Genomic DNA, 7609 nt, shown 5'->3' on the forward strand with positions numbered 1-7609 from the left:
TTTGAACTGCAAGGTCTTAGATTGGAGCTTACCAACTGCTCCTCGAGGACCCTGTTTCTGAACAGACTTAACAGCACTTAACAACAACAACGATGGAAAGTACTCTGTGGTGGTGGTTATGTGCCTTGCAGACAGTTCAGACTCAGAGCAACCCTGTAGAGGGTCTGTTGTTGTTAAGTGCCATCGAGTCGGTTACGACCCATAGCGACCCTGTACAGGGTTTCCAAGGGTGTAAATCTTTACGGGAGTAGAAAGCCTCACCTTTCTCCCGCGAAGCGGCTGGTAGTTTCGAACCAATGACCTTAAGTTTCGCAGCCCGATTCGTAACCACTACGCTACCAGAGCTCCTTAGTCTATGGCTGTAAAACTTTATGGGAGAAAGCCTCAATTTTTTTCCTGCGGAATAGCTGGTAGTTTTGAACTGCTGACCTTGAGATTTTGTAGCCCAACTCTTAACCACTACACTACCAGAGCTCCTTGGAAAGCACTTTTAGAGACTGCAGTTCACATGACACCTCTGTCCCCTGTAGACACAGATGAAGATAAGCATTGTTGTGGAGTCATTCCTCATTCATAGTGACCTGCATGTGTCAGAGTTAGAACTGTGCTCTGTACGGTTTTCAACAGCTGAACTTTTGCAAGTACATTTCCAGGTCTTTCTTGAATGGTGCCGAACAGGAAAAGGTAAAAATCATTCACTGCCCTCTCCACCCAGGAGGCAAGCTAAAATGCTAATCAGATCACCAAATGGGACCAATCCCCCAGGCTTCCCCCTTGCCCTCAAACATGTATGCAGCCTGGCCCCTCCCCGGTCTCTGGCCCCATATAGGCCAGTGTTGTCCTCCATTCAGGGCTCAGAATCTGGAAAAATTAGCTTCATCTGAGTCAACCGGCTTAATAAAATCTGAAACTCTGCTTTACCTCTCTGAGTGGCTTCAGTTTCTTTGACCATGAATCTAAAACTGCTGTAACAGTGCCTTTGGGTACTCTTGACCATCCAAACTTTTACTTATCAGTTAAGCATGGGAACCTATTTGCACCAAATGTTTAGCAGTCTCAGTTGAAGATAAGAACACCAGTAAGGAGGCTGTTGCAGTGATGCAGGACCCTGATGCTGTAATAGGTAAACACTCTACTGCTAATTAATGGACTCTGGTAGCGTAGTGGTTATGAATCGGGCTGTGAACTGCAAGGTCAGCAGTTCGAAACTACCAGCTGTTCTGTGGGAGAAAGATGAGGCTTTCTGCTCCTGTAAAGATTTATAGCCTCGGAACCCTCGCTGAGTAGGAACCGACTCCACGGCACATAACAACAACTACTGCTAACTGAAAGGATGGAGGTTCAAACCCACCCAACAGCTCTGTGGGAGAAAGACATGGTGGTCTGTTCCCATAGATTGCAGCCTAGATAATAACACAATAGGGCTATTCTACTCTGTCATATAGTGTCATTATGAGTCAAATCTACTCCAGGGCACCTAACAACACAATGGTGACAATGGTGAAGATGAGAAGAAACGAGATCCTAAACCTAAAAATAAGTAATCATCATTATGAGTCAAATCTACTCCAGGGCACCTAACAACACAATGGTGACAATGGTGAAGATGAGAAGAAACGAGATCCTAAACCTAAAAATAAGTAATCAACACTGAGAAATGTTTGGGAGGTGGACTAAGCAGGACTTGGTAGATCTTGAAGACTAGGAAGGATTATGATGCTGGGAACTAACGGAATGGTCTCAATCAATGTATCTTTTCTAAAGCCTTTGTGTTCTTATTTTTCGACTTCCAAGTAGAGATACAAATCATTTATCCAGATGAGTTCTTAAGATCACAAAGACTAGTAGAGAACCAAGCATATTCATGTTTTCTACTGAAATTAGTTCACTGGGGCCTGCAGGAACAGAGCTGCCTCTTGTCCCCAGCAATGAAGCAACAAATGATTTGGGAAATTATTACTAATCATTCTGCAGGCACTTACTTTCCATTGTCTTGGTGAAGAACATGCTTTAGAAAATTTAAACAACTTCCTCAATGGCAGTGACAGATCTACTGGAGATGCAATTAATCTGAACTTCAAAAAACATTTGAATCTGTCCTAAGTAGAGTACTTGCAATAAACTAGGGATACAGGTGCCATGGCAGTTGTGTGGCTCCACAAGGGTACTCCAGAAAATGGTGTGAGTCAGAGCTTCAGTGCTCATGAGCCAATTGCCAAGTCCTATGGGCTTGTTCAGAGCAGCATCAGCTTGGAGGATGGACCGATTTTTTTCCAATTGACAGACTACAGTGGGTGCCTTTTTGCAATTTGTCATCACCAAAGTGGTATCTTTTTCAAGCTTATGCAAAATGTGCTAGTGATGGAATGTTGTTGTTAAGCGTTATTGTTGTTGTTGTTGTTAAGTTAATTCCACTTCTGACTCACAGCGACCTTGTATAGAGTTTCTGCGCTTTTAAGTCTTCACTGGAGCAGAAAGCCTCACCTTTTCTCCTGTGGAGCGGCTGGCGGGCTCATACATTGTGGTTCGCAGCCCAGTGCTTATTGTATTGAGCCACTGTGCTCCAGTGATGGTCTAAGGACATAAAATTATTTTGACATTGTACAGAAGATGGAAACCTACATAGCAACCAAATACAATTCTCCCTACCTGAATTAATTGAGGGGTAAGGAGCTCTGGTAGCATAGTGGTTATGAATCGGGCTGCAAACTGCAAGGTCAGCAGTTTCTAAACTACCAGCTGTTCCGCAGGAGAAAGATGAGGCTTTCGGCTCCTATAAAGATTTACAGCCTCGGAAACTCTGTACAGGGTTGCTATGAGTCGGAACCGACTCCACGGCACCTAACAACAACAACAACAAGGGAGTAGTAACCAGAGTCCTGGTGTGGTACTGTAGGATAATGCACTGGGCCACAACGTCTATTTGAATCGCAAGGTCAGCAGTTCAAACCCACCATTCTCTTTTCACCACACTTCCTTGGAAACCCTATATAGGTTGTCTATGAGTTAGAACCGACTTGACAGCACTTAACAACAACAAGGAGAATCGCCAGGAAGAGGAATTGAAAGGAAGAATATGTTATGTGAATGTTTTTTAAGAAATGTTATTGGTAAGCATATATCACAGTATTTATGCATTAACATCAGAGCAGATCTGTGAGGACTGAAGGTGGTACAGTTTTGGAGGCCCCAATTTAGAAAAATAGACAAAATTATGAATGAAAATGTCCTAGGGCTCCTGCAGAACCTTGGGACAGACCAGTGGAACAGGTCAGTGCAGCTGAAGCTCTGTTAGCTTCATAGAGCATCTTCTTTTGCTTCTTAGTAGTTAGCCTGTTCTGTGCCTCAAAGTAGATACCTGAGGAAACTAGGTATTGAATTCAAATATATTTGAAACTTCTCCCACTTCATGCTGAGAATTATTTTTACACATAGAATTTTTTTAAATGCATATTATTTTGCTGTTGTCATTGAAAATATTCACAGTAGAATATATAACAAGTCCACAATTTCTATGTGTATAATTTAGTAACATTCTTTACATTTTTTCTAATTGTGCAACCAATCTTACACTCTTTTTCCAAATTGTTCCTTCTCCATTAACATAAACTATCCCCTAAGGTGCCTATGGAATTCTGGTGTGGCGCAATAGGATAAGAACTGAACCTCGAGGTTAGTTTGAACCATAAGGTTGGCAGTTCAAACTCACCAGTCATTCCTCGAAAACTGTATACAAGGTACCGATGGGGCACAACTCAAAATGAAGAGAAACAGCTCTAAACATCCATTAATAACCGGAACAAGGAATGTTCAAAGTATGAATTTGGGAAAATCGGAAGTTGTCAAAAGTGAAATGGAACACATCAACATTGATATTTTAGGCATTAGTGAGCTGAAATGGACTGGTATTGGCCATTTTGAATCTGATGACCACACGGTTTACTATACCGGAAATGACAAATTGAAGTGGAATGGTGTTGCATTCACTGTCAAAAAGAACATATCCAGATCAGTCATAAGGTACAACACTGTCTATGAAAGGATAATATCCATGCGCATACAGGGAAGACAAGGTAATATCACTATTATTCAAATTTAGGCACCAACCACTAAATCCAATGAGCATGACATAGAAGAATTCTACCAATGTCTTCAATCTGAAATCGATCAACTATGCAATCAAGATGTATTGATCATTACTGGTGATTGGAATGCAAAGGTTGGGAGCAAAGAGGAAGGATCAGTAGTTGGAAAATATGGCCTTGGTGATAGAAATGATGCTGGAGAATGCATGATAGGTTCCTGTAAAATCAATTATTTGTTCATTTCAAATACCTTCTTTAGATAGCATAAGAGACGACTATACACATGGACCCCCCAGATGGAATACATAGAAATCAAATTGACTACATCTTGGAAAGAGAAGATGGGAAAGCTCCATATTATCAGTCAAAACAAGGCCAGGAGCAGACTGTGGAAAAGACCATCAATTACTTATATACAAATTCAAACTGAAGCTGAAGAAAATGAAAACAAGTCCACGAGAGCCAAAATATGACCTTGAATATATCCCACCTGAATTTAGAGATCATCTGAAGAACAGATTTGATACATTAAACACTAAAGACCAAAGACCAGAAGAGTTGTGGGATGACATAAAGAACATCATAGAGGAAGAGAGCAAAAAGTCATTAAGAAAAGCAAGAAAGAAAGAAAAGGTCAAAATGGATGTCAAAAGAGACTCTGAAACTTGCTCTCTAGCGTAGAGATGATAAAGCAAATGAAGAACAATGTATTGCATTAGACAAATCTGCTGTACAAGACTTTTTTTAAGTGTTGAAGAGCAAAGATGTCAGCTTGAGGACTAAGGTGCGCCTGATCCAAAACATGGTATTTTCAATAACTTCATATGGATGTGAAAGCTGGACAGTGAATAAGGAAGATCGTAGAAGAATTGATGCCTTTGAATTACGGTGTTGGAGGAGAATACTAAAAATGCCATGGTCTGCCAAAAGAACCAATAGATCCACTTTGGAAGAAGTGCAGCCAGAGTGCTCCTTGGAGGCCAAGATGGCCACACTTAGTGTCTCATACTTCAGACATATTGTTAGGAGGGACCAGTCACTGACGAAGGATATCATGTTTGGTAAGGTGGAGGGTCAGAGAAAAAGAGGAAGACCCCTAATTAGATCGATTGGCCAAGTAGCAGCATCGATGGACTCAAGCATGGCAACAGTGGTGAGGTTGGCCCAGGATCAGGCAGTGTTTCGTTCTGCTGTGCATAAGGTCGCTATGGGTCTGTACCCACTCAATGGCACCTAACAACAACAACAAGATGTGTCAGAACTGACTATATGGTACTTAACAACAATAGGATATCAACGCTGGTAAATGTTTATGGGAGCAGCTGGTGGGTTTGAACTGCTAACATTGTGGTTAGCAGTGCTTATCCTACAGCACCACCAGAGCTCCTTGATAGACTCTTGGCAACTATTTATGAAAAGAAGGAAGTAAAAGTGTAAGGAGAGGAAACAGACTGGGGGAGGATGAACATGAGGAAAGGAGATACTTTGTAAATAAAATGGAAGTTTAGCTATTTCATGGTATAGGTTCTTCTTCCAACTGCCCACATATTTTCTTTTTTTAACTGAAGTTATTGAATAACATGTCAACTTGCCATAATCTCTGTTTTGTTCTAAATAATGTACCTCTTTTTTGTAAAACAAACCGATGATTTCAAGAGCAATGATTTACCACTACAAAAGAGACTTAAAAGGTAGAGTTTACATGTTGAATTATTATAATTTACATGTCTAAAAGTCCAGTCTACTTGTTAAAATATGAGTCTCTTAGATAGGTTTTCTCATACACTGTTATTAAAAATATAAACCAGTAAAATCATTTCTAATATAAATTCAATATACATACATACATTGAATATACATGCATACATACATACATTTTAAATAAGCCTAGCTTTTGCTCTAGCAATTCCCCTTCTAGGAGATTCAGGCAAGCACTCCAAGAGCCTCCAGTAGTCCCACCTCCCACCTCTCCATTCCATCAGACATGAAATGTGTGCTATAATTGTGGTTCAACTTCTATAAATGCAAACTAATGGTGTTGGAAGACCCATTGCCTTCAGGTAAACTAAAGGACTCATTTACTCATCTCATTTTCTTCAGTTAAAACTTCCTCTGGAAGAGAAAACTACACCCAAAAAAATGTCTGGAACAACAAAGAAAAATGGAACTCCAGAGAAAGCATAATTTATTTCTCTATTCTCTCCAGTATTCTAATAATAGGAAGATCTAACAGTGACCCCATATGTGCTGAGTCAGACAATGCTTATTTGGGACATATGAGCCCATTTTATCACTCCTTCAAAATACCCCCCTAAGGTAAGAACATTTATTTTTATTACCACCACTTAATAGATGAGGATATAGTCCACTAGTACAGGGGAGTTATGTTCTTAGGTGTAAAATCCATTTAGACAGGCAAGTAAAGGGGAGTTATTATTGTTAGGTGCCATGTCAATTTTGACTGGGTTATAGTTCAAATCCAGCAGTACAATTTTAGAGCTTGTGCTCTTACCACAATCTATATTATCTCTCTGGTGCCAGCCTCTCAGACTTCAAACTGCTGCAGAAGCCTCTTAATTCCCCTTCTCATGTCTGCTCTGACACATCTCTGCTTTACAAAATGCTCCTTAGAGTCAGCCCATCTTAACTTTGGCTTGAATTTTTTCAATAGATTCTATTACTCTTAGACTAAAATTTTCAAGATCTATCTATCCAGACTCAGAATGAGTGGTGAAAGTAGTTCGATCAGCTGCTAACTAAAAAGTTGGGGATTTGAGGCACCTTGGAAGAAAGACCTAGTGCTACTAAGTAAACTACTGAAGAACCTATGGAACACAGTTCTACTCTAGCAGCATAGGATTGCTGTGACTCATAGCAACTGTTCATTTTACTTCTGACTCCTCTCACATATTCCTCCTCCCTCTCAGGGTGGGAGAGTAGGGAGTTCTTCCTCTTCCCATATTGAGTTAGTTTGTTTCTCCTCCTCCTCCTTTATCTTTCAGCCTATTTTTAACTTCCTTGATGAGATCAAAAGTCCATTATTACAGGTTTTCATACATGCGGAAGCTCCTTGTTTTTCAAGTATCATAATTAAATATTTCATGTTTGCTTTTGATTATGCATGTAAACAAATATGCATTTTATATAACAAATAAGAAGCATTTGCTTATATTAATATTAGCTGTTAATATTATTTGATTAATGTATGTCCTCCCTACTAGTGTCTTAAGTCCATGAGGACAGGATCCTTGTCTGCTTTAGTCCATCACTGGATCACCTATGCAGAGCACACTATAGACACATAGATTTCATATGTGTGTGTATTGTTGTTGTTAAGTGCCATTGAGTCGATTCCGACCCATAGCAACCCTGTACAGGGTTTCTGAGGAGCAGCTAGTGAACTTGAATTGCCAAGCTTGCGGTTCAAATGGATTTGCAGTCTGGCACATTAATCCACAGCACCATGCCAGGACTCCATATATATGTTGTTGTTATTGTGTGCCATGGAGTCGGTTCTGACTCAT

Source organism: Chrysochloris asiatica, unplaced genomic scaffold, assembly GCF_000296735.1.
Source record: "Chrysochloris asiatica unplaced genomic scaffold, ChrAsi1.0 scaffold00236, whole genome shotgun sequence".
NCBI classification, from domain to species: Eukaryota; Metazoa; Chordata; class Mammalia; order Afrosoricida; family Chrysochloridae; genus Chrysochloris; species Chrysochloris asiatica.